Raw genomic sequence first — 715 nt, 5'->3', positions numbered from 1 at the left:
AAACGATTTCACAGGGTTTTCTCTCGCCGGATTTCGTAATGGCCTATGCATCTGTCGTCTTACTGCCTGCAATAAAGCTCACTTGCGCTGCTCCGCGGTTCCCAGGAATTATTTCGAGATCGAAGCCGCTTGCCGCTGCTGGTTCGGAGTCGCTGGCCGCCGCTGGTTCGGAGCTACTCGCCGCCGGTGGCAGCCGCCGGTTCGAAGCCGCCCGCCGCCGCTGGTTCGAAGCCGATGGTCTCCATTGGTTCAAAGCCGCTCGTCACCGCTGGTTTAAAGCCGGTGGCAGCCGCTGGTTCGAAGCCGCTCTCCGTCGCTGGTTCGAAGCCGATAGCCGCCGTTGGTTCATAACCGCTCGCCGCCGCTGGTTCAAAACCGCTCGCCGCCGCTGGTTCGTAGCCGCTCGTCGCCGCTGGTTGGAAGCCGCTGGCCGCCCCGCTGTTTAGATCGGCGTACGTTTCGCGTCGACGTTTCACTACTGCTCTCCGACATGCCGCCGATAGCAAATGGCGGCCAATTCCTCCTGGAGCACCCGATGTTCGTTTTCTGTTTTCTTGTTGTTCTTTTTGTTATGCTGAGACGAAGGTATGGTATGTCTATGGTTTTTCTTTGTTTGTATTTCGAGTGGTTTAGAATTATAAGGAAAGGGAGATATGATCGTTGATGGACTGTCGATGTGACCGCGCGGGGAACTTAGCGTGTTATCATCTGTTTA

This window comes from Penaeus monodon, chromosome 22, assembly GCF_015228065.2.
Source record: "Penaeus monodon isolate SGIC_2016 chromosome 22, NSTDA_Pmon_1, whole genome shotgun sequence".
Lineage (NCBI taxonomy): Eukaryota > Metazoa > Arthropoda > Malacostraca > Decapoda > Penaeidae > Penaeus > Penaeus monodon.
The sequence above is the reverse complement of the archived record's forward strand: the minus strand, read 5'-3'. Positions refer to the sequence as shown.